This window comes from Osmia lignaria, unplaced genomic scaffold, assembly GCF_051020975.1.
Source record: "Osmia lignaria lignaria isolate PbOS001 unplaced genomic scaffold, iyOsmLign1 scaffold0003, whole genome shotgun sequence".
NCBI classification, from domain to species: Eukaryota; Metazoa; Arthropoda; class Insecta; order Hymenoptera; family Megachilidae; genus Osmia; species Osmia lignaria.
Window position 1 is genome coordinate 26,396,017 of NW_027478160.1, and position 27,540 is coordinate 26,423,556.

Sequence of the window (27,540 nt, forward strand, 5' to 3'; positions counted from 1 at the left end):
TTTTACGTTCTATGACATTTTTTGATCAGATGCGTAGTTCTCGAGATATATCAAGATATTTAAAAGTTCCGAAGCCGCACCAACATAATAGAGATACAGAAACACCGTGGCCCCTTTCTTTGAGATAACTCTGCACTATTGCGAGCTGTAAATGCCACTTCCAGCTTAGCTGTGCAGAAGAAGAACAACAAGATGAAGAAATATCTTGAAATATGTCCGTCAGGCCCCTTCCCTTGAGATATATCTGCAAATATCTCGGAAACGAAGCGAGCTATGGCAAAATGTTAAGAGACCTTTTTTGTCGAGAATTATGTTTCCTACAATTTATGTTGTATGATATTTTTGATCAGAAGCGTAGTTTTCGAGATATATCGAGATATTTAAAAGTTCCGAAGCCGCACCAACATAATAGAGATACAGAAACACCGTGGCCCCTTTCTTTGAGATGACTCTGCACTATTGCGAGCTGGAAATGCCACTTCCAGTTTAGCTGTGCAGAAGAAGAACAACAAGAAGAAGAAATATCTCGAAATATGTCCGTTAGGCCCCTTCCCTTGAGATAAATCTGCAAATATCTCGGAAACGAAGCGAGCTATGGCAAAATGTTAAGAGACCTTTTTTGTAGAGAATTAAGTTTCCTACTTTTTATGTTCTATGATATTTTTTGATCAGATGCGTAGTTCTCGAGATATATCAAGATATTTAAAAGTTCCGAAGCCGCACCAACATAATAGAGATACAGAAACACCGTGGCCCCTTTCTTTGAGATAACTCTGCACTATTGCGAGCTGCAAATGCCACTTCCAGCTTAGCTGTGCAGAAGAAGAACAACAAGAAGAAGAAATATCTCGAAATATGTCCGTCAGGCCCCTTCCCTTGAGATAAATCTGCAAATATCTCGGAAACGAAGAGAGCTATGGCAAAATGTTAAGAGACCTTTTTTGTAGAGAATTAAGTTTCCTACTTTTCATGTTCTATGATATTTTTTGATCAGATGCGTAGTTCTCGAGATATATCAAGATATTTAAAAGTTCCGAAGCCGCACCAACATAATAGAGATACAGAAACACCGTGGCCCCTTTCTTTGAGATAACTCTGCACTATTGCGCGCTGCAAATGCCACTTCCAGCTTAGCTGTGCAGAAGAAGAACAACAAGAAGAAGAAATATCTCGAAATATGTCCGTCAGGCCCCTTCCCTTGAGATAAATCTGCAAATATCTCGGAAACGAAGCGAGCTATGGCAAAATGTTAAGAGACCTTTTTTGTAGAGAATTAAGTTTCCTGCTTTTTATGTTCTATGATATTTTTTGATCAGATGCGTAGTTCTCGAGATATATCAAGATATTTAAAAGTTCCGAAGCCGCACCAACATAATAGAGATACAGAAACACCGTGGCCCCTTTCTTTGAGATAACTCTGCACTATTGCGAGCTGCAAATGCCACTTCCAGCTTAGCTGTGCGGAAGAGGAACAACAAGAAGAAGAAATATCTCGGAATATGTCCGTCAGGCCCCTTCCCTTGAGATAAATCTGCAAATATCTCGGAAACGATGCCAGCTATGGGAAAATGTTAAGAGACCTTTTTTGTAGAGAATTAAGTTTCCTACTTTTTATCTTCTATGATATTTTTTGATCAGATGCGTAGTTCTAGAGATATATCAAGATATTTAAAAATTCCGAAGCCGCACCAACATAATAGAGATACAGAAACACCGTGGCCCCTTTCTTTGAGATAACTGTGCACTAGTGCGAGCCGCAAATGCCACTTCCAGCTTAGCTGTGCAGAAGAAGAACAACAAGAAGAAGAAATATCTCGAAATATGTCCGTCAGGCCCCTTCCCTTGAGATAAATCTGTAAATATCTCGGAAACGAAGCGAGCTATGGCAAAATGTTAAGAGACCTTTTTTGTAGAGAATTAAGTTTCCTACTTTTTATGTTCTATGACATTTTTCGATCAGAGGCGTAGTTCTCGAGATATATCAAGATATTTAAAAGTTCCGAAGCCGCACCAACATAATAGAGATACAGAAACACCGTGGCCCCTCTCTTTGAGATAACTATGCACGATTGCGAGCTGGAAATGCCACTTCCAGTTTAGCTGTGCAGAAGAAGAACAACAAGAAGAAGAAATATCTCGAAATATGTCCGTCAGGCCCCTTCCCTTGAGATAAATCTGCAAATATCTCGAAAACGAAAGGAGCTATGGCAAAATGTTAAGAGACCTTTTTTGTAGAGAATTAAGTTTCCTACTTTTTATGTTCTATGATATTTTTCGATCAGAGGCGTAGTTCTCGAGATATATCAAGATATTTAAAAGTTCCGAAGCCGCACCAACATAATAGAGATACAGAAACACCGTGGCCCCTCTCTTTGAGATAACTCTGCACTATTGCGAGCTGCAAATGCCACTTCCAGCTTAGCTGTGCAGAAGAAGAACAACAAGAATAAGAAATATTTCGAAATATGTCCGTCAGGACCCTTCCCTTGAGATAAATCTGCAAATATCTCGGAAACGAAGCGGGCTACGGCAAAATGTTAAGAGACCTTTTTTGTAGAAGATTAGGTTTCCTACTTTTTATGTTCTATGATATTTTTTGATCAGATGCGTAGTTCTCGAGATATATCAAGATATTTAAAAGTTCCGAAGCCGCACCAGCATAATAGAGATACAGAAACACCGTGGCCCCTTTCTTTGAGATAACTCTGCACTATTGCGAGCTGCAAATGCCACTTCCAGCTTAGCTGTGCAGAGGAAGAACAACAAGAAGAAGAAGTATCTCGAAATATGTCCGTCAGGCCCGTTCCTTTGAGCTGAATCTGCAAATATCTCGGAAACGAAGCGAGCTATGGCAAAATGTTAAGAGACGTTTTTTGTAGTGAATTATGTTTCCTACAATTTATGTTCTATGATATTTTTTGATCAGAAGCGTAGTTTTCGAGATATATCGAGATATTTAAAAGTTTCGAAGCCGCACCAACATAATAGAGGTACAGAAACACCGTGGCCCCTTTCTTTGAGATAACTCTGCACTATTGCGAGCTGCAAATGCCACTTCCAGCTTAGCTGTGCAGAAGAAGAACAACAAGAATAAGAAATATTTCGAAATATGTCCCTCAGGCCCCTTCCCTTGAGATAAATCTGCAAATATCTCGGAAACCAAGCGAGCTATGGCAAAATGTTAAGAGACCGTATTTGTAGAGAATTAAGTTTCCTACTTTTTATGTTCTACGATATTTTTTGATCAGATGCGTAGTTCTCGAGATATATCAAGATATTTAAAAGTTCCGAAGCCGCACCAACATAATAGAGATACAGAAACACCGTGGCCCCTTTCTTTGAGATAACTCTGCACTATTGCGCGCTGCAAATGCCACTTCCAGCTTAGCTGTGCAGAAGAAGAACAACAAGAAGAAGAAATATCTCGAAATATGTCCGTCAGGCCCCTTCCCTTGAGATAAATCTGCAAATATCTCGGAAACGAAGCGAGCTATGGCAAAATGTTAAGAGACCTTTTTTGTAGAGAATTAAGTTTCCTACTTTTTATGTTCTATGATATTTTTTGATCAGATGCGTAGTTCTCGAGATATATCAAGATATTTAAAAGCTCCGAAGCTGCACCAACATAATAGAGGTACAGAAACACCGTGGCCCCTTTCTTTGAGATAACTCTGCACTATTGCGAGCTGCAAATGCCACTTCCAGCTTAGCTGTGCAGAAGAAGAACAACAAGAATAAGAAATATTTCGAAATATGTCCGTCAGGCCCCTTCCCTTGAGATAAATCTGCAAATATCTCGGAAACGAAGCGAGCTACGGCAAAATGTTCAGCGACCTTTTTTGTAGAAAATTAGGTTTCCTACTTTTTATGTTCTATGATATTTTTTGATCAGATGCGTAGTTCTCGAGATATATCAAGATATTTAAAAGTTCCGAAGCCGCACCAACATAATAGAGATACAGAAACACCGTGGCCCATTTCTTTGAGATAACTCTGCACTACTGCGAGCTGCAAATGCCACTTCCAGCTTAGCTGTGCAGAAGAAGAACAACAAGAAGAAGAAATATCTCGAAATATGTCCGTCAGGCCCCTTCCCTTGAGATAAATCTGCAAATATCTCGGAAACGAAGCGAGCTATGGCAAAATGTTAAGAGACCTTTTTTGTAGAGAATTAAGTTTCCTACTTTTTATGTTCTACGATATTTTTCGATCAGAGGGGTAGTTCTCGAGATATATCAAGATATTTAAAAGTTCCGAAGCCGCACCAACATAATAGAGATACAGAAACACCGTGGCCCCTTTCTTTGAGATAACTCTGCACTACTGCGAGCTGCAAATGCCACTTCCAGCTTAGCTGTGCAGAAGAAGAACAACAAGAAGAAGAAATATCTCGAAATATGTCCGTCAGGCCCCTTCCCTTGAGATAAATCTGCAAATATCTCGGAAACGAAGCGAGCTATGGCAAAATGTTAAGAGACCTTTTTTGTAGAGAATTATGTTTCCTACAATTTACGTTCTCTGATATTTTTTGATCAGAGGCGTAGTTTTCGAGATATATCAAGATATTTAAAAGTTCCGAAGCCGCACCAACATAATAGAGATACAGAAACACTGTGGCCCCTTTCTTTGAGATAACTCTGCACTATTGCGCGCTGCAAATGCCACTTCCAGCTTAGCTGTGCAGAAGAAGAACAACAAGAAGAAGAAATATCTCGAAATATGTCCGTCAGGCCCCTTCCCTTGAGATAAATCTGCAAATATCTCGGAAACGAAGCGAGCTATGGCAAAATGTTAAGAGACCTTTTTTGTAGAGAATTAAGTTTCCTACTTTTTATGTTCTATGATATTTTTCGATCAGACGGGTAGTTCTCGAGATATATCAAGATATTTAAAAGTTCCGAAGCCGCACCAACATAATAGAGATACAGAAACACCGTGGCCCCTCTCTTTGAGATAACTCTGCACGATTGCGAGCTGGAAATGCCACTTCCAGTTTAGCTGTGCAGAAGAAGAACAACAAGAAGAAGAAATATCTCGAAATATGTCCGTCAGGACCCTTCCCTTGAGATAAATCTGCAAATATCTCGGAAACGAAGCGAGCTATGGCAAAATGTTAAGAGACCTTTTTTGTAGAGAATTATGTTTCCTACAATTTAGGTTCTCTGATATTTTTTGATCAGAAGCGTAGTTTTCGAGATATATCGAGATATTTAAAAGTTCCGAAGCCGCACCAACATAATAGAGATACAGAAACACCGTGGCCCCTTTCTTTGAGATAACTCTGCACTATTGCGACCTGCAAATGCCACTTCCAGCTTAGCTGTGCAGAAGAGGAACAACAAGAAGAAGAAATATCTCGGAATATGTCCGTCAGGCCCCTTCCCTTGAGATAAATCTGCAAATATCTCGGAAACCAAGCGAGCTACGGCAAAATGTTAAGAGACCTTTTTTGTAGAGAATTAAGTTTCCTACTTTTTATATTCTATGATATTTTTTGATCAGATGCGTAGTTCTCGCGATATATCAAGATATTTAAAAGCTCCGAAGCTGCACCAACATAATAGAGGTACAGAAACACCGTGGCCCCTTTCTTTGAGATAACTCTGCACTATTGCGAGCTGCAAATGCCACTTCCAGCTTAGCTGTGCAGAAGAAGAACAACAAGAATAAGAAATATTTCGAAATATGTCCGTCAGGCCCCTTCCCTTGAGATAAATCTGCAAATATCTCGGAAACCAAGCGAGCTATGGCAAAATGTTAAGAGACCTTATTTGTAGAGAATTAAGTTTCCTACTTTTTATGTTCTACGATATTTTTTGATCAGATGCGTAGTTCTCGAGATATATCAAGATATTTAAAAGTTCCGAAACCGCACCAACAGAATAGAGATACAGAAACACCGTGGCCCCTTTCTTTGAGATAGCTCTGCACTATTGCGCGCTGCAAATGCCACTTCCAGCTTAGCTGTGCAGAAGAAGAACAACAAGAAGAAGAAATATCTCGAAATATGTCCGTCAGGCCCCTTCCCTTGAGATAAATCTGCAAATATCTCGGAAACGAAGCGAGCTATGGCAAAATGTTAAGAGACCTTTTTTGTAGAGAATTAAGTTTCCTGCTTTTTATGTTCTATGATATTTTTTGATCAGATGCGTAGTTCTCGAGATATAGCAAGATATTTAAAAGTTCCGAAGCCGCACCAACATAATAGAGATACAGAAACACCGTGGCCCCTTTCTTTGAGATAACTCTGCACTACTGCGAGCTGCAAATGCCACTTCCAGCTTAGCTGTGCAGAAGAAGAACAACAAGAAGAAGAAATATCTCGAAATATGTCCGTCAGGCCCCTTCCCTTGAGATAAATCTGCAAATATCTCGGAAACGAAGCGAGCTATGGCAAAATGTTAAGAGACCTTATTTGTAGAGAATTAAGTTTCCTACTTTTTATGTTCTATGATATTTTTTGATCAGATGCGTAGTTTTCGAGATATATCGAGATATTTAAAAGTTCCGAAGCCGCACCAACATAATAGAGATACAGAAACATCGTGGCCCCTTTCTTTGGGATAACTCTGCACTATTGCGAGTTGGAAATGCCACTTCCAGTTTAGCTGTGCAGAAGAAGATCAACAAGAAGAAGAAATATCTCGAAATATGTCCGTCAGGACCCTTCCCTTGAGATAAATCTGCAAATATCTCGGAAACGAAGCGAGCTATTGCAAAACGTTAAGAGACCTTTTTTGTAGAGAATTAAGTTTCCTACTTTTTATGTTCTATGATATTTTTTGATCAGATGCGTAGTTCTCGAGATATATCAAGATATTTAAAAGTTCCGAAGCCGCACCAACATAATAGAGATACAGAAACACCGTGGCCCCTTTCTTTGAGATAACTCTGCACTATTGCGAGCTGCAGATGCCACTTCCAGCTTAGCTGTGCAGAAGAAGAACAACAAGAAGAAGAAATATCTGGAAATATGTCCGTCAGGCCCCTTCCCTTGAGATAAATCTGCAAATATCTCGGAAACGAAGCGAGCTACGGCAAAATGTTAAGAGACCTTTTTTGTAGAAAATTAGGATTCCTACTTTTTATGTTCTACGATATTTTTTGAACAGATGCGTGGTTCTCGAGATATATCAAGATATTTAAAAGTTCCGAAGCCGCACTAACATAATAGAGATACAGAAACACCGTGGCCCCTTTCTTTGAGATAACTCTGCACTATTGCGCGCTGCAAATGCCACTTCCAGCTTAGCTGTGCAGAAGAAGAACAACAAGAAGAAGAAATATCTCGAAATATGTCCGTCAGGCCCCTTCCCTTGAGATAAATCTGCAAATATCTCGGAAACGAAGCGAGCTATGGCAAAATGTTAAGAGACCTTTTTTGTAGAGAATTAAGTTTCCTACTTTTTATGTTCTATGATATTTTTTGATCAGATGCGTAGTTCTCGAGATATATCAAGATATTTAAAAGTTCCGAAGCCGCACCAACATAATAGAGATACAGAAACACCGTGGCCCCTTTCTTTGAGATAACTCTGCACTACTGCGAGCTGCAAATGCCACTTCCAGCTTAGCTGTGCAGAAGAAGAACAACAAGAAGAAGAAATATCTCGAAATATGTCCGTCAGGCCCCTTCCCTTGAGATATATCTGCAAATATCTCGGAAACGAAGCGAGCTATGGCAAAATGTTAAGAGACCTTTTTTGTAGAGAATTAAGTTTCCTACTTTTTATGTTCTATGATATTTTTTGATCAGATGCGTAGTTCTCGAGATATATCAAGATATTTAAAAGTTCCGAAGCCGCACCAACATAATAGAGATACAGAAACACCGTGGCCCCTCTCTTTGAGATAACTCTGCACAATTGCGAGCTGCAAATGCCACTTCCAGCTTAGCTGTGCAGAAGAAGAACAACAAGAAGAAGAAATATCTCGAAATATGTCCGTCAGGCCCCTTCCCTTGAGATAAATCTGCAAATATCTCGGAAACGAAGCGAGCTATGGCAAAATGTTGAGAGACCTTTTTTGTAGAGAATTATGTTTCCTACAATTTATGTTCTATGATATTTTTTGATCAGAAGCGTAGTTTTCGAGATATATCGAGATATTTAAAAGTTCCGAAGCCGCACCAACATAATAGAGATACAGAAACATCGTGGCCCCTTTCTTTGGGATAACTCTGCACTATTGCGAGCTGGAAATGCCACTTCCAGTTTAGCTGTGCAGAAGAAGAACAACAAGAAGAAGAAATATCTCGAAATATGTCCGTCGGCCCCTTCCCTTGAGATAAATCTGCAAATATCTCGGAAACGAAGCGAGCTATGGCAAAATGTTAAGAGACCTTTTTTGTAGAGAATTCAGTTTCCTACTTTTTATGTTCTATGATATTTTTCGATCAGAGGCGTAGTTCTCGAGATATATCAAGATATTTAAAAGTTCCGAAGCCGCACCAACATAATAGAGATACAGAAACACCGTGGCCCCTCTCTTTGAGATAACTCTGCACAATTGCGAGCTGCAAATGCCACTTCCAGCTTAGCTGTGCAGAAGAAGAACAACAAGAAGAAGAAATATCTCGAAATATGTCCGTCAGGCCCCTTCCCTTGAGATAAATCTGCAAATATCTCGGAAACGAAGCGAGCTATGGCAAAATGTTAAGAGACCTTTTTTGTAGAGAATTATGTTTCCTACAATTAATGTTCTATGATATTTTTTGATCAGAAGCGTAGTTTTCGAGATATATCGAGATATTTAAAAGTTCCGAAGCCGCACCAACATAATAGAGATACAGAAACATCGTGGCCCCTTTCTTTGGGATAACTCTGCACTATTGCGAGCTGGAAATGCCACTTCCAGTTTAGCTGTGCAGAAGAAGAACAACAAGAAGAAGAAATATCTCGAAATATGTCCGTCGGCCCCTTCCCTTGAGATAAATCTGCAAATATCTCGGAAACGAAGCGAGCTATGGCAAAATGTTAAGAGACCTTTTTTGTAGAGAATTCAGTTTCCTACTTTTTATGTTCTATGATATTTTTCGATCAGAGGCGTAGTTCTCGAGATATATCAAGATATTTAAAAGTTCCGAAGCCGCACCAACATAATAGAGATACAGAAACACCGTGGCCCCTTTCTTTGAGATTACTCTGCACGATTGCGAGCTGGAAATGCCACTTCCAGTTTAGCTGTGCAGAAGAAGAACAACAAGAAGAAGAAATATCTCGAAATATGTCCATCAGGACCCTTCCCTTGAGATAAATCTGCAAATATCTCGGAAACGAAGCGAGCTATGGCAAAATGTTAAGAGACCTTTTTCGTAGAGAATTATGTTTTCTACAATTTATGTTCTATGATATTTTTCGATCAGAGGCGTAGTTCTCGAGATATATCAAGATATTTAAAAGTTCCGAAGCCGCACCAACATAATAGAGATACAGAAACACCGTGGCCCCTTTCTTTGAGATTACTCTGCACGATTGCGAGCTGGAAATGCCACTTCCAGTTTAGCTGTGCAGAAGAAGAACAACAAGAAGAAGAAATATCTCGAAATATGTCCATCAGGACCCTTCCCTTGAGATAAATCTGCAAATATCTCGGAAACGAAGCGAGCTATGGCAAAATGTTAAGAGACCTTTTTTGTAGAGAATTATGTTTCCTACTTTTTATGTTCTATGATATTTTTCGATCAGAGGCGTAGTTCTCGAGATATATCAAGATATTTAAAAGTTCCGAAGCCGCACCAACATAATAGAGATACAGAAACACCGTGGCCCCTCTCTTTGAGATAACTCTGCACAATTGCGAGCTGCAAATGCCACTTCCAGCTTAGCTGTGCAGAAGAAGAACAACAAGAAGAAGAAATATCTCGAAATATGTCCGTCAGGCCCCTTCCCTTGAGATAAATCTGCAAATATCTCGGAAACGAAGCGAGCTATGGCAAAATGTTAAGAGACCTTTTTTGTAGAGAATTATGTTTCCTACAATTAATGTTCTATGATATTTTTTGATCAGAAGCGTAGTTTTCGAGATATATCGAGATATTTAAAAGTTCCGAAGCCGCACCAACATAATAGAGATACAGAAACATCGTGGCCCCTTTCTTTGGGATAACTCTGCACTATTGCGAGCTGGAAATGCCACTTCCAGTTTAGCTGTGCAGAAGAAGAACAACAAGAAGAAGAAATATCTCGAAATATGTCCGTCGGCCCCTTCCCTTGAGATAAATCTGCAAATATCTCGGAAACGAAGCGAGCTATGGCAAAATGTTAAGAGACCTTTTTTGTAGAGAATTCAGTTTCCTACTTTTTATGTTCTATGATATTTTTCGATCAGAGGCGTAGTTCTCGAGATATATCAAGATATTTAAAAGTTCCGAAGCCGCACCAACATAATAGAGATACAGAAACACCGTGGCCCCTTTCTTTGAGATTACTCTGCACGATTGCGAGCTGGAAATGCCACTTCCAGTTTAGCTGTGCAGAAGAAGAACAACAAGAAGAAGAAATATCTCGAAATATGTCCATCAGGACCCTTCCCTTGAGATAAATCTGCAAATATCTCGGAAACGAAGCGAGCTATGGCAAAATGTTAAGAGACCTTTTTCGTAGAGAATTATGTTTCCTACAATTTATGTTCTATGATATTTTTCGATCAGAGGCGTAGTTCTCGAGATATATCAAGATATTTAAAAGTTCCGAAGCCGCACCAACATAATAGAGATACAGAAACACCGTGGCCCCTTTCTTTGAGATTACTCTGCACGATTGCGAGCTGGAAATGCCACTTCCAGTTTAGCTGTGCAGAAGAAGAACAACAAGAAGAAGAAATATCTCGAAATATGTCCATCAGGACCCTTCCCTTGAGATAAATCTGCAAATATCTCGGAAACGAAGCGAGCTATGGCAAAATGTTAAGAGACCTTTTTCGTAGAGAATTATGTTTCCTACAATTTATGTTCTATGATATTTTTTGATCAGAAGCGTAGTTTTCGAGATATATCGAGATATTTAAAAGTGCCGAAGCCGCACCAACATAATAGAGATACAGAAACACCGTGGCCCCTTTCTTTGGGATAACTCTGCACTGTTGCGAGCTGGAAATGCCACTTCCAGTTTAGCTGTGCAGAAGAAGAACAACAAGAAGAAGAAATATCTCGAAATATGTCCGTCAGGACCCTTCCCTTGAGATAAATCTGCAAATATCTCGGAAACGAAGCGAGCTATTGCAAAACGTTAAGAGACCTTTTTTGTAGAGAATTAAGTTTCCTACTTTTTATGTTGTATGATATTTTTTGATCAGATGCGTAGTTCTCGAGATATATCAAGATATTTAAAAGTTCCGAAGCCGCACCAACATAATAGAGATACAGAAACACCGTGGCCCCTTTCTTTGAGATAACTCTGCACTATTGCGAGCTGCAAATGCCACTTCCAGCTTAGCTGTGCAGAAGAAGAACAACAAGAAGAAGAAATATCTCGAAATATGTCCGTCAGGCCCCTTCCCTTGAGATAAATCTGCAATTATCTCGGAAACGAAGCGAGCTATGGCGAAATCTTGAGAGACCTTTTTTGTAGAGAATTATGTTTCCTACAATTTACGTTCTCTGATATTTTTTGATCAGAAGCGTAGTTTTCGAGATATATCGAGATATTTAAAAGTTCCGAAGCCGCACCAACATAATAGAGATACAGAAACACCGTGGCCCCTTTCTTTGAGATAACTCTGCACTACTGCGAGCTGGAAATGCCACTTCCAGTTTAGCTGTGCAGAAGAAGAACAACAAGAAGAAGAAACATCTCGAAATATGTCCATCAGGACCCTTCCCTTGAGATAAATCTGCAAATATCTTGGAAACGAAGCGAGCTATGGCAAAATGTTAAGAGACCTTTTTTGTAGAGAATTATGTTTCCTACAATTTATGTTCTATGATATTTTTTGATCAGAAGCGTAGTTTTCGAGATATATCGAGATATTTAAAAGTTCCGAAGCCGCACCAACATAATAGAGATACAGAAACACCGTGGCCCCTTTCTTTGGGATAACTCTGCACTATTGCGAGCTGGAAATGCCACTTCCAGTTTAGCTGTGCGGAAGAAGAACAACAAGAAGAAGAAACATCTCGAAATATGTCCGTCAGGACCCTTCCCTTGAGATAAATCTGCAAATATCTCGGAAACGAAGCGAGCTATTGCAAAACGTTAAGAGACCTTTTTTGTAGAGAATTAAGTTTCCTACTTTTTATGTTCTATGATATTTTTTGATCAGATGCGTAGTTCTCGAGACATATCAAGATATTTAAAAGCTCCGAAGCTGCACCAACATAATAGAGGTACAGAAACACCGTGGCCCCTTTCTTTGAGATAATTCTGCACTATTGCGAGCTGCAAATGCCACTTCCAGCTTAGCTGTGCAGAAGAAGAACAACAAGAAGAAGAAATATCTCGAAATATGTCCGTCGGCCCCTTCCCTTGAGATAAATCTGCAAATATCTCGGAAACGAAGCGAGCTATGGCAAAATGTTAAGAGACCTTTTTTGTAGAGAATTAAGTTTCCTACTTTTTATGTTGTATGATATTTTTCGATCAGAGGCGTAGTTCTCGAGATATATCAAGATATTTAAAAGTTCCGAAGCCGCACCAACATAATAGAGATACAGAAACACGGTGGCCCCTTTCTTTGAGATAACTCTGCACTATTGCGAGCTGCAAATGCCACTTCCAGCTTAGCTGTGCAGAAGAAGAACAACAAGAAGAAGAAATATCTCGAAATATGTCCGTCAGGCCCCTTCCCTTGGGATAAATCTGCAAATATCTCGGAAACGAAGCGAGCTATGGCAAAATCTTAAGAGACCTTTTTTGTAGAGAATTATGTTTCCTACAATTTACGTTCTCTGATATTTTTTGATCAGAAGCGTAGTTTTCGAGATATATCGAGATATTTAAAAGTTCCGAAGCCGCACCAACATAATAGAGATACAGAAACACCGTGGCCCCTTTCATTGGGATAACTCTGCACTATTGCGACCTGCAAATGCCACTTCCAGCTTAGCTGTGCAGAAGAAGAACAACAAGAAGAAGAAATATCTCGAAATATGTCCCTCAGGCCCCTTCCCTTGAGATAAATCTGCAAATATCTCGGAAACCAAGCGAGCTATTGCAAAACGTTAAGAGACCTTTTTTGTAGAGAATTAAGTTTCCTACTTTTTATGTTGTACGATATTTTTTGATCAGATGCGTAGTTCTCGAGATATATCAAGATATTTAAAAGTTCCGAAGCCGCACCAACATAATAGAGATACAGAAACACCGTGGCCCCTTTCTTTGAGATAACTCTGCACTATTGCGAGCTGCAAATGCCACTTCCAGCTTAGCTGTGCAGAAGAAGAACAACAAGAAGAAGAAATATCTCGAAATATGTCCGTCAGGCCCCTTCCCTTGAGATAAATCTGCAATTATCTCGGAAACGAAGCGAGCTATGGCAAAATCTTAAGAGACCTTTTTTGTAGAGAATTATGTTTCCTACAATTTACGTTCTCTGATATTTTTTGATCAGAAGCGTAGTTTTCGAGATATATCGAGATATTTAAAAGTTCCGAAGCCGCACCAACATAATAGAGATACAGAAACACCGTGGCCCCTTTCTTTGAGATAACTCTGCACTACTGCGAGTTGGAAATGCCACTTCCAGTTTAGCTGTGCAGAAGAAGAACAACTAGAAGAAGAAACATCTCGAAATATGTCCATCAGGACCCTTCCCTTGAGATAAATCTGCAAATATCTCGGAAACGAAGCGAGCTATGGCAAAATGTTAAGAGACCTTTTTTGTAGAGAATTATGTTTCCTACAATTTATGTTCGATGATATTTTTTGATCAGAAGCGTAGTTTTCGAGATATATCGAGATATTTAAAAGTTCCGAAGCCGCACCAACATAATAGAGATACAGAAACACCGTGGCCCCTTTCTTTGGGATAACTCTGCACTGTTGCAAGCTGGAAATGCCACTTCCAGTTTAGCTGTGCAGAAGAAGAACAACAAGAAGAAGAAATATCTCGAAATATGTCCGTCAGGACCCTTCCCTTGAGATAAATCTGCAAATATCTCGGAAACGAAGCGAGCTATTGCAAAACGTTAAGAGACCTTTTTTGTAGAGAATTAAGTTTCCTACTTTTTATGTTGTATGATATTTTTTGATCAGATGCGTAGTTCTCGAGATATATCAAGATATTTAAAAGTTCCGAAGCCGCACCAACATAATAGAGATACAGAAACACCGTGGCCCCTTTCTTTGAGATAACTCTGCACTATTGCGAGCTGCAAATGCCACTTCCAGCTTAGCTGTGCAGAAGAAGAACAACAAGAAGAAGAAATATCTCGAAATATGTCCGTCAGGCCCCTTCCCTTGAGATAAATCTGCAATTATCTCGGAAACGAAGCGAGCTATGGCGAAATCTTGAGAGACCTTTTTTGTAGAGAATTATGTTTCCTACAATTTACGTTCTCTTATATTTTTTGATCAGAAGCGTAGTTTTCGAGATATATCGAGATATTTAAAAGTTCCGAAGCCGCACCAACATAATAGAGATACAGAAACACCGTGGCCCCTTTCTTTGAGATAACTCTGCACTACTGCGAGCTGGAAATGCCACTTCCAGTTTAGCTGTGCAGAAGAAGAACAACAAGAAGAAGAAACATCTCGAAATATGTCCATCAGGACCCTTCCCTTGAGATAAATCTGCAAATATCTCGGAAACGAAGCGAGCTATGGCAAAATGTTAAGAGACCTTTTTTGTAGAGAATTATGTTTCCTACAATTTATGTTCTATGATATTTTTTGATCAGAAGCGTAGTTTTCGAGATATATCGAGATATTTAAAAGTTCCGAAGCCGCACCAACATAATAGAGATACAGAAACACCGTGGCCCCTTTCTTTGGGATAACTCTGCACTATTGCGAGCTGGAAATGCCACTTCCAGTTTAGCTGTGCAGAAGAAGAACAACAAGAAGAAGAAACATCTCGAAATATGTCCGTCAGGACCCTTCCCTTGAGATAAATCTGCAAATATCTCGGAAACGAAGCGAGCTATTGCAAAACGTTAAGAGACCTTTTTTGTAGAGAATTAAGTTTCCTACTTTTTATGTTGTATGATATTTTTCGATCAGAGGCGTAGTTCTCGAGATATATCAAGATATTTAAAAGTTCCGAAGCCGCACCAACATAATAGAGATACAGAAACACCGTGGCCCCTTTCTTTGAGATAACTCTGCACTATTGCGAGCTGCAAATGCCACTTCCAGCTTAGCTGTGCAGAAGAAGAACAACAAGAAGAAGAAATATCTCGAAATATGTCCGTCAGGCCCCTTCCCTTGAGATAAATCTGCAAATATCTCGGAAACGAAGCGAGCTATGGCAAAATCTTAAGAGACCTTTTTTGTAGAGAATTATGTTTCCTACAATTTACGTTCTCTGATATTTTTTGATCAGAAGCGTAGTTTTCGAGATATATCGAGATATTTAAAAGTTCCGAAGCCGCACCAACATAATAGAGATACAGAAACACCGTGGCCCCTTTCTTTGAGATAACTCTGCACTATTGCGACCTGCAAATGCCACTTCCAGCTTAGCTGTGCAGAAGAAGAACAACAAGAAGAAGAAATATCTCGAAATATGTCCCTCAGGCCCCTTCCCTTGAGATAAATCTGCAAATATCTCGGAAACCAAGCGAGCTATTGCAAAACGTTAAGAGACCTTTTTTGTAGAGAATTAAGTTTCCTACTTTTTATGTTGTACGATATTTTTTGATCAGATGCGTAGTTCTCGAGATATATCAAGATATTTAAAAGTTCCGAAGCCGCACCAACATAATAGAGATACAGAAACACCGTGGCCCCTTTCTTTGAGATAACTCTGCACTATTGCGAGCTGCAAATGCCACTTCCAGCTTAGCTGTGCAGAAGAAGAACAACAAGAAGAAGAAATATCTCGAAATATGTCCGTCAGGCCCCTTCCCTTGAGATAAATCTGCAATTATCTCGGAAACGAAGCGAGCTATGGCAAAATCTTAAGAGACCTTTTTTGTAGAGAATTATGTTTCCTACAATTTACGTTCTCTGATATTTTTTGATCAGAAGCGTAGTTTTCGAGATATATCGAGATATTTAAAAGTTCCGAAGCCGCACCAACATAATAGAGATACAGAAACACCGTGGCCCCTTTCTTTGAGATAACTCTGCACTACTGCGAGTTGGAAATGCCACTTCCAGTTTAGCTGTGCAGAAGAAGAACAACAAGAAGAAGAAACATCTCGAAATATGTCCATCAGGACCCTTCCCTTGAGATAAATCTGCAAATATCTCGGAAACGAAGCGAGCTATGGCAAAATGTTAAGAGACCTTTTTTGTAGAGAATTATGTTTCCTACAATTTACGTTCTATGATATTTTTTGATCAGAAGCGTAGTTTTCGAGATATATCGAGATATTTAAAAGTTCCGAAGCCGCACCAACATAATAGAGATACAGAAACACCGTGGCCCCTTTCTTTGGGATAACTCTGCACTATTGCGAGCTGGAAATGCCACTTCCAGTTTAGCTGTGCAGAAGAAGAACAACAAGAAGAAGAAATATCTCGAAATATGTCCGTCAGGACCCTTCCCTTGAGATAAATCTGCAAATATCTCGGAAACGAAGCGAGCTATTGCAAAACGTTAAGAGACCTTTTTTGTAGAGAATTAAGTTTCCTACTTTTTATGTTCTATGATATTTTTTGATCAGATGCGTAGTTCTCGAGATATATCAAGATTTTTAAAAGCTCCGAAGCTGCACCAACATAATAGAGGTACAGAAACACCGTGGCCCCTTTCTTTGAGATAACTCTGCACTATTGCGAGCTGCAAATGCCACTTCCAGCTTAGCTGTGCAGAAGAAGAACAACAAGAAGAAGAAATATCTCGAAATATGTCCGTCGGCCCCTTCCCTTGAGATAAATCTGCAAATATCTCGGAAACGAAGCGAGCTATGGCAAAATGTTAACAGACCTTTTTTGTAGAGAATTCAGTTTCCTACTTTTTATGTTCTATGATATTTTTCGATCAGAGGCGTAGTTCTCGAGATATATCAAGATATTTAAAAGTTCCGAAGCCGCACCAACATAATAGAGATACAGAAACACCGTGGCCCCTTTCTTTGAGATTACTCTGCACGATTGCGAGCTGGAAATGCCACTTCCAGTTTAGCTGTGCAGAAGAAGAACAAGAAGAAGAAGAAATATCTCGAAATATGTCCATCAGGACCCTTCCCTTGAGATAAATCTGCAAATATCTCGGAAACGAAGCGAGCTATGGCAAAATGTTAAGAGACCTTTTTCGTAGAGAATTATGTTTCCTACAATTTATGTTCTATGATATTTTTTGATCAGAAGCGTAGTTTTCGAGATATATCGAGATATTTAAAAGTGCCGAAGCCGCACCAACATAATAGAGATACAGAAACACCGTGGCCCCTTTCTTTAAGATAACTCTGCACTATTGCGAGCTGCAAATGCCACTTCCAGCTTAGCTGTGCAGAGGAAGAACAACAAGAAGAAGAAATATCTCGAAATATGTCCGTCAGGCCCCTTCCCTTGAGATAAATCTGCAAATATCTCGGAAACGAAGAGAGCTATGGCAAAATGTTAAGGGACCGTTTTTGTAGAGAATTAAGTTTCCTACTTTTTATGTTCTATGATATTTTTCGATCAGAGGCGTAGTTCTCGAGATATATCAAGATATTTAAAAGTTCCGAAGCCGCACCAACATAATAGAGATACAGAAACACCGTGGCCCCTTTCTTTGAGATAACTCTGCACTATTGCGAGCTGTAAATGCCACTTCCAGCTTAGCTGTGCAGAAGAAGAACAACAAGAAGAAGAAATATCTCGAAATATGTCCGTCAGGCCCCTTCCCTTGAGATAAATCTGCAAATATCCCGGAAACGACGCGAGCTATGGCAAAATGTTAAAGACCTTTTTTGTAGAGAATTAAGTTTCCTACTTTTTATGTTCTATGATATTTTTTGATCAGAAGCGTAGTTTTCGAGATATATCGAGATATTTAAAAGTGCCGAAGCCGCACCAACATAATAGAGATACAGAAACACCGTGGCCCCTTTCTTTGGGATAACTCTGCACTATTGCGAGCTGGAAATGCCACTTCCAGTTTAGCTGTGCAGAAGAAGAACAACAAGAAGAAGAAATATCTCGAAATATGTCCGTCAGGACCCTTCCCTTGAGATAAATCTGCAAATATCTCGGAAACGAAGCGAGCTATTGCAAAACGTTAAGAGACCTTTTTTGTAGAGAATTAAGTTTCCTACTTTTTATGTTGTACGATATTTTTTGATCAGATGCGTAGTTCTCGAGATATATCAAGATATTTAAAAGTTCCGAAGCCGCACCAACATAATAGAGATACAGAAACACCGTGGCCCCTTTCTTTGAGATAACTCTGCACTATTGCGAGCTGCAAATGCCACTTCCAGCTTAGCTGTGCAGAAGAAGAACAACAAGAAGAAGAAATATCTCGAAATATGTCCGTCAGGCCCCTTCCCTTGAGATAAATCTGCAAATATCTCGGAAACGAAGCGAGGTATGGCAAAATGTTAAGAGACCTTTTTCGTAGAGAATTATGTTTCCTACAATTTATGTTCTATGATATTTTTTGATCAGAAGCGTAGTTTTCGAGATATATCGAGATATTTAAAAGTGCCGAAGCCGCACCAACATAATAGAGATACAGAAACACCGTGGCCCCTTTCTTTGGGATAACTCTGCACTATTGCGAGCTGGAAATGCCACTTCCAGTTTAGCTGTGCAGAAGAAGAACAACAAGAAGAAGAAATATCTCGAAATATGTCCGTCAGGACCCGTCTCTTGAGATAAATCTGCAAATATCTCGGAAACGAAGCGAGCTATGGCAAAATGTTAAGAGACCTTTTTTGTAGAGAATTATGTTTCCTACTTTTTATGTTCTATGATATTTTTTGATCAGACGCGTAGTTCTCGAGATATATCAAGATATTTAAAAGTTCCGAAGCCGCACCAACATAATAGAGATACAGAAACACCGTGGCCCCTTTCTTTGAGATAACTCTGCACTATTGCGAGCTGCAAATGCCACTTCCAGCTTAGCTGTGCAGAAGAAGAACAACAAGAAGAAGAAATATCTCGAAATATGTCCGTCAGGCCCCTTCCCTTGAGATAAATCTCCAAATATCTCGGAAACGAAGCGAGCTATGGCAAAATGTTAAGAGACCTTATGTGTAGAGAATTAAGTTTCCTACTTTTTATGTTATATGGTATTTTTTGATCAGATGCGTAGTTCTCGAGATATATCAAGATATTTAAAAGTTCCGAAGCCGCACCAACATAATAGAGATACAGAAACACCGTGGCCCCTTTCTTTAAGATAACTCTGCACTATTGCGAGCTGCAAATGCCACTTCCAGCTTAGCTGTGCAGAGGAAGAACAACAAGAAGAAGAAATATCTCGAAATATGTCCGTCAGGCCCCTTCCCTTGAGATAAATCTGCAAATATCTCGGAAACGAACAGAGCTATGGCAAAATGTTAAGAGACCTTTTTTGTAGAGAATTAAGTTTCCTACTTTTTATGTTCTATGATATTTTTTGATCAGAAGCGTAGTTTTCGAGATATATCGAGATATTTAAAAGTGCCGAAGCCGCACCAACATAATAGAGATACAGAAACACCGTGGCCCCTTTCTTTGGGATAACTCTGCACTATTGCGAGCTGGAAATGCCACTTCCAGTTTAGCTGTGCAGAAGAAGAACAACAAGAAGAAGAAATATCTCGAAATATGTCCGTCAGGAGCCTTCCCTTGAGATAAATCTGCAAATATCTCGGAAACGAAGCGAGCTATTGCAAAACGTTAAGAGACCTTTTTTGTAGAGAATTAAGTTTCCTACTTTTTATGTTGTACGATATTTTTTGATCAGATGCGTAGTTCTCGAGATATATCAAGATATTTAAAAGTTCCGAAGCCGCACCAACATAATAGAGATACAGAAACACCGTGGCCCCTTTCTTTGAGATAACTCTGCACTATTGCGAGCTGCAAATGCCACTTCCAGCTTAGCTGTGCAGAAGAAGAACAACAAGAAGAAGAAATATCTCGAAATATGTCCGTCAGGACCCGTCCCTTGAGATAAATCTGCAAATATCTCGGAAACGAAGCGAGCTATGGCAAAACGTTAAGAGACCTTTTTTGTAGAGAATTCAGTTTCCTACTTTTTATGTTGTATGATATTTTTCGATCAGAGGCGTAGTTCTCGAGATATATCAAGATATTTAAAAGTTCCGAAGCCGCACCAACATAATAGAGATACAGAAACACCGTGGCCCCTTTCTTTGAGATTACTCTGCACGATTGCGAGCTGGAAATGCCACTTCCAGTTTAGCTGTGCAGAAGAAGAACAACAAGAAGAAGAAATATCTCGAAATATGTCCATCAGGACCCTTCCCTTGAGATAAATCTGCAAATATCTCGGAAACGAAGCGAGGTATGGCAAAATGTTAAGAGACCTTTTTCGTAGAGAATTATGTTTCCTACAATTTATGTTCTATGATATTTTTTGATCAGAAGCGTAGTTTTCGAGATATATCGAGATATTTAAAAGTGCCGAAGCCGCACCAACATAATAGAGATACAGAAACACCGTGGCCCCTTTCTTTGGGATAACTCTGCACTATTGCGAGCTGGAAATGCCACTTCCAGTTTAGCTGTGCAGAAGAAGAACAACAAGAAGAAGAAATATCTCGAAATATGTCCGTCAGGACCCGTCCCTTGAGATAAATCTGCAAATATCTCGGAAACGAAGCGAGCTATGGCAAAATGTTAAGAGACCTTTTTTGTAGAGAATTATGTTTCCTACTTTTTATGTTCTATGATATTTTTTGATCAGACGCGTAGTTCTCGAGATATATCAAGATATTTAAAAGTTCCGAAGCCGCACCAACATAATAGAGGTACAGAAACACCGTGGCCCCTTTCTTTGAGATAACTCTGCACTATTGCGAGCTGCAAATGCCACTTCCAGCTTAGCTGTGCAGAAGAAGAACAACAAGAAGAAGAAATATCTCGAAATATGTCCGTCAGGCCCCTTCCCTTGAGATAAATCTGCAATTATCTCGGAAACGAAGCGAGCTATGGCAAAATCTTAAGAGACCTTTTTTGTAGAGAATTATGTTTCCTACAATTTACGTTCTGTGATATTTTTTGATCAGAAGCGTAGTTTTCGAGATATATCGAGATATTTAAAAGCTCCGAAGCTGCACCAACATAATAGAGGTACAGAAACACCGTGGCCCCGTTCTTTGAGATAACTCTGCACTATTGCGAGCTGCAAATGCCACTTCCAGCTTAGCTGTGCAGAAGAAGAACAACAAGAAGAAGAAATATCTCGAAATATGTCCGTCGGCCCCTTCCCTTGAGATAAATCTGCAAATATCTCGGAAACGAAGCGAGCTATGGCAAAATGTTAAGAGACCTTTTTTGTAGAGAATTATGTTTCCTACAATTTATGTTCTATGATATTTTTTGATCAGAAGCGTAGTTTTCGAGATATATCGAGATATTTAAAAGTTCCGAAGCCGCACCAACATAATAGAGATACAGAAACACCGTGGCCCCTTTCTTTGGGATAACTCTGCACTATTGCGAGCTGGAAATGCCACTTCCAGTTTAGCTGTGCAGAAGAAGAACAACAAGAAGAAGAAACATCTCGAAATATGTCCGTCAGGACCCTTCCCTTGAGATAAATCTACAAATATCTCGGAAACGAAGCGAGCTATTGCAAAACGTTAAGAGACCTTTTTTGTAGAGAATTAAGTTTCCTACTTTTTATGTTCTATGATATTTTTTGATCAGATGCGTAGTTCTCGAGACATATCAAGATATTTAAAAGCTCCGAAGCTGCACCAACATAATAGAGGTACAGAAACACCGTGGCCCCTTTCTTTGAGATAACTCTGCACTATTGCGAGCTGCAAATGCCACTTCCAGCTTAGCTGTGCAGAAGAAGAACAACAAGAAGAAGAAATATCTCGAAATATGTCCGTCGGCCCCTTCCCTTGAGATAAATCTGCAAATATCTCGGAAACGAAGCGAGCTATGGCAAAATGTTAAGAGACCTTTTTCGTAGAGAATTATATTTCCTACAATTTATGTTCTATGATATTTTTTGATCAGAAGCGTAGTTTTCGAGATATATCGAGATATTCAAAAGTGCCTAGCCGCACCAACATAATAGAGATACAGAAACACCGTGGCCCCTTTCTTTGGGATAACTCTGCACTATTGCGAGCTGGAAATGCCACTTCCAGTTTAGCTGTGCAGAAGAAGAACAACAAGAAGAAGAAATATCTCGAAATATGTCCGTCAGGACCCTTCCCTTGAGATAAATCTGCAAATATCTCGGAAACGAAGTGAGCTATGGCAAAATGTTAAGAGACCTTTTTTGTAGAGAATTATGTTTCCTACTTTTTATGTTCTATGATATTTTTTGATCAGACGCGTAGTTCTCGAGATATATCAAGATATTTAAAAGTTCCGAAGCCGCACCAACATAATAGAGATGCAGAAACACCGTGGCCCCTTTCTTTGAGATAACTCTGCACTATTGCGAGCTGCAAATGCCACTTCCAGCTTAGCTGTGCAGAAGATGAACAACAAGAAGAAGAAATATCTCGAAATATGTCCGTCAGGCCCCTTCCCTTGAGATAAATCTCCAAATATCTCGGAAACGAAGCGAGCTATGGCAAAATGTTAAGAGACCTTATGTGTAGAGAATTAAGTTTCCTACTTTTTATGTTCTATGGTATTTTTTGATCAGATGCGTAGTTCTCGAGATATATCAAGATATTTAAAAGTTCCGAAGCCGCACCAACATAATAGAGATACAGAAACACCGTGGCCCCTTTCTTTAAGATAACTCTGCACTATTGCGAGCTGCAAATGCCACTTCCAGCTTAGCTGTGCAGAGGAAGAACAACAAGAAGAAGAAATATCTCGAAATATGTCCGTCAGGCCCCTTCCCTTGAGATAAATCTGCAAATATCTCGGAAACGAAGAGAGCTATGGCAAAATGTTAAGAGACCGTTTTTGTAGAGAATTAAGTTTCCTACTTTTTATGTTCTATGATATTTTTCGATCAGAGGCGTAGTTCTCGAGATATATCAAGATATTTAAAAGTTCCGAAGCCGCACCAACATAATAGAGATACAGAAACACCGTGGCCCCTTTCTTTGGGATAACTCTGCACTATTGCGAGCTGGAAATGCCACTTCCAGTTTAGCTGTGCAGAAGAAGAACAACAAGAAGAAGAAATATCTCGAAATATGTCCGTCAGGACCCTTCCCTTGAGATAAATCTGCAAATATCTCGGAAACGAAGCGAGCTATTGCAAAACGTTAAGAGACCTTTTTTGTAGAGAATTAAGTTTCCTACTTTTTATGTTGTACGATATTTTTTGATCAGATGCGTAGTTCTCGAGATATATCAAGATATTTAAAAGTTCCGAAGCCGCACCAACATAATAGAGATACAGAAACACCGTGGCCCCTTTCTTTGAGATAACTCTGCACTATTGCGAGCTGCAAATGCCACTTCCAGCTTAGCTGTGCAGAAGAAGAACAACAAGAAGAAGAAATATCTCGAAATATGTCCGTCAGGCCCCTTCCCTTGAGATAAATCTGCAATTATCTCGGAAACGAAGCGAGCTATGGCAAAATCTTAAGAGACCTTTTTTGTAGAGAATTATGTTTCCTACAATTTACGTTCTCTGATATTTTTTGATCAGAAGCGTAGTTTTCGAGATATATCGAGATATTTAAAAGTTCCGAAGCCGCACCAACATAATAGAGATACAGAAACACCGTGGCCCCTTTCTTTGAGATAACTCTGCACTACTGCGAGCTGGAAATGCCACTTCCAGTTTAGCTGTGCAGAAGAAGAACAACAAGAAGAAGAAACATCTCGAAATATGTCCATCAGGACCCTTCCCTTGAGATAAATCTGCAAATATCTCGGAAAGGAAGCGAGCTATGGCAAAATGTTAAGAGACCTTTTTTGTAGAGAATTATGTTTCCTACAATTTATGTTCTATGATATTTTTTGATCAGAAGCGTAGTTTTCGAGATATATCGAGATATTTAAAAGTTCCGAAGCCGCACCAACATAATAGAGATACAGAAACACCGTGGCCCCTTTCTTTGGGATAACTCTGCACTATTGCGAGCTGGAAATGCCACTTCCAGTTTAGCTGTGCAGAAGAAGAACAACAAGAAGAAGAAATATCTCGAAATATGTCCGTCAGGACCCTTCCCTTGAGATAAATCTGCAAATATCTCGGAAACGAAGCGAGCTATTGCAAAACGTTAAGAGACCTTTTTTGTAGAGAATTAAGTTTCCTACTTTTTATGTTCTATGATATTTTTTGATCAGATGCGTAGTTCTCGAGACATATCAAGATATTTAAAAGCTCCGAAGCTGCACCAACATAATAGAGGTACAGAAACACCGTGGCCCCTTTCTTTGAGATAACTCTGCACTATTGCGAGCTGCAAATGCCACTTCCAGCTTAGCTGTGCAGAAGAAGAACAACAAGAAGAAGAAATATCTCGAAATATGTCCGTCGGCCCCTTCCCTTGAGATAAATCTGCAAATATCTCGGAAACGAAGCGAGCTATGGCAAAATGTTAAGAGACCTTTTTTGTAGAGAATTCAGTTTCCTACTTTTTATGTTGTATGATATTTTTCGATCAGAGGCGTAGTTCTCGAGATATATCAAGATATTTAAAAGTTCCGAAGCCGCACCAACATAATAGAGATACAGAAACACCGTGGCCCCTTTCTTTGAGATTACTCTGCACGATTGCGAGCTGGAAATGCCACTTCCAGTTTAGCTGTGCAGAAGAAGAACAACAAGAAGAAGAAATATCTCGAAATATGTCCATCAGGACGCTTCCCTTGAGATAAATCTGCAAATATCTCGGAAACGAAGCGAGCTATGGCAAAATGTTAAGAGACCTTTTTCGTAGAGAATTATGTTTCCTACAATTTATGTTCTATGATATTTTTTGATCAGAAGCGTAGTTTTCGAGATATATCGAGATATTTAAAAGTGCCGAAGCCGCACCAACATAATAGAGATACAGAAACACCGTGGCCCCTTTCTTTGGGATAACTCTGCACTATTGCGAGCTGGAAATGCCACTTCCAGTTTAGCTGTGCAGAAGAAGAACAACAAGAAGAAGAAATATCTCGAAATATGTCCGTCAGGACCCTTCCCTTGAGATAAATCTGCAAATATCTCGGAAACGAAGCGAGCTATTGCAAAACGTTAAGAGACCTTTTTTGTAGAGAATTAAGTTTCCTACTTTTTATGTTGTACGATATTTTTTGATCAGATGCGTAGTTCTCGAGATATATCAAGATATTTAAAAGTTCCGAAGCCGCACCAACATAATAGAGATACAGAAACACCGTGGCCCCTTTCTTTGAGATAACTCTGCACTATTGCGAGCTGCAAATGCCACTTCCAGCTTAGCTGTGCAGAAGAAGAACAACAAGAAGAAGAAATATCTCGAAATATGTCCGTCAGGCCCCTTCCCTTGAGATAAATCTGCAATTATCTCGGAAACGAAGCGAGCTATGGCAAAATCTGAAGAGACCTTTTTTGTAGAGAATTATGTTTCCTACAATTTACGTTCTCTGATATTTTTTGATCAGAAGCGTAGTTTTCGAGATATATCGAGATATTTAAAAGTTCCGAAGCCGCACCAACATAATAGAGATACAGAAACACCGTGGCCCCTTTCTTTGAGATAACTCTGCACTACTGCGAGCTGGAAATGCCACTTCCAGTTTAGCTGTGCAGAAGAAGAACAACAAGAAGAAGAAACATCTCGAAATATGTCCATCAGGACCCTTCCCTTGAGATAAATCTGCAAATATCTCGGAAACGAAGCGAGCTATGGCAAAATGTTAAGAGACCTTTTTTGTAGAGAATTATGTTTCCTACAATTTATGTTCTATGATATTTTTTGATCAGAAGCGTAGTTTTCGAGATATATCGAGATATTTAAAAGTTCCGAAGCCGCACCAACATAATAGAGATACAGAAACACCGTGGCCCCTTTCTTTGGGATAACTCTGCACTATTGCGAGCTGGAAATGCCACTTCCAGTTTAGCTGTGCAGAAGAAGAACAACAAGAAGAAGAAATATCTCGAAATATGTCCGTCAGGACCCTTCCCTTGAGATAAATCTGCAAATATCTCGGAAACGAAGCGAGCTATTGTAAAACGTTAAGAGACCTTTTTTGTAGAGAATTAAGTTTCCTACTTTTTATGTTCTATGATATTTTTTGATCAGATGCGTAGTTCTCGAGACATATCAAGATATTTAAAAGCTCCGAAGCTGCACCAACATAATAGAGGTACAGAAACACCGTGGCCCCTTTCTTTGAGATAACTCTGCACTATTGCGAGCTGCAAATGCCACTTCCAGCTTAGCTGTGCAGAAGAAGAACAACAAGAAGAAGAAATATCTCGAAATATGTCCGTCGGCCCCTTCCCTTGAGATAAATCTGCAAATATCTCGGAAACGAAGCGAGCTATGGCAAAATGTTAAGAGACCTTTTTTGTAGAGAATTCAGTTTCCTACTTTTTATGTTGTATGATATTTTTCGATCAGAGGCGTAGTTCTCGAGATATATCAAGATATTTAAAAGTTCCGAAGCCGCACCAACATAATAGAGATACAGAAACACCGTGGCCCCTTTCTTTGAGATTACTCTGCACGATTGCGAGCTGGAAATGCCACTTCCAGTTTAGCTGTGCAGAAGAAGAACAACAAGAAGAAGAAATATCTCGAAATATGTCCATCAGGACCCTTCCCTTGAGATAAATCTGCAAATATCTCGGAAACGAAGCGAGCTATGGCAAAATGTTAAGAGACCTTTTTCGTAGAGAATTATGTTTCCTACAATTTATGTTCTATGATATTTTTTGATCAGAAGCGTAGTTTTCGAGATATATCGAGATATTTAAAAGTGCCGAAGCCGCACCAACATAATAGAGATACAGAAACACCGTGGCCCCTTTCTTTGGGATAACTCTGCACTATTGCGAGCTGGAAATGCCACTTCCAGTTTAGCTGTGCAGAAGAAGAACAACAAGAAGAAGAAATATCTCGAAATATGTCCGTCAGGACCCTTCCCTTGAGATAAATCTGCAAATATCTCGGAAACGAAGCGAGCTATTGCAAAACGTTAAGAGACCTTTTTTGTAGAGAATTAAGTTTCCTACTTTTTATGTTGTACGATATTTTTTGATCAGATGCGTAGTTCTCGAGATATATCAAGATATTTAAAAGTTCCGAAGCCGCACCAACATAATAGAGATACAGAAACACCGTGGCCCCTTTCTTTGAGATAACTCTGCACTATTGCGAGCTGCAAATGCCACTTCCAGCTTAGCTGTGCAGAAGAA